The sequence below is a fragment of the Gymnoscopelus braueri genome (genome assembly GCF_963280865.1).
Source record: "Gymnoscopelus braueri genome assembly, chromosome: 16".
Lineage (NCBI taxonomy): Eukaryota > Metazoa > Chordata > Actinopteri > Myctophiformes > Myctophidae > Gymnoscopelus > Gymnoscopelus braueri.
The window spans coordinates 29,600,135-29,600,433 of record NC_137616.1 but is presented as its reverse complement, the minus strand read 5'-3'; positions in this window follow the sequence as shown (position 1 = coordinate 29,600,433).

Below are 299 nucleotides of genomic sequence, written 5' to 3'. Positions count from 1 at the left end.
AAAATGTGGAATATTTGGAATATTTTTTAAAACATTCTTCTAACAACACAAATGCTCCCTGGGCACAAAACATGAACATATTTCAGAACCACTGGTTTAAATTATAATTAAAACATTTGGAAGCAAGCCTAAATAAACAACTACACTTTAGAAACGAGCCCCCAAAAAAAAACAATAATTACAAGCGACTTTACAGAAAGACAAGCCCAAAGTCGCTTATAATAAGCAGACATGGCAACACAGTGGTCCTGATCGCTCGGCTTTCTACTTATCTTGTCTGGCCCTTGCCGTATCCTTTC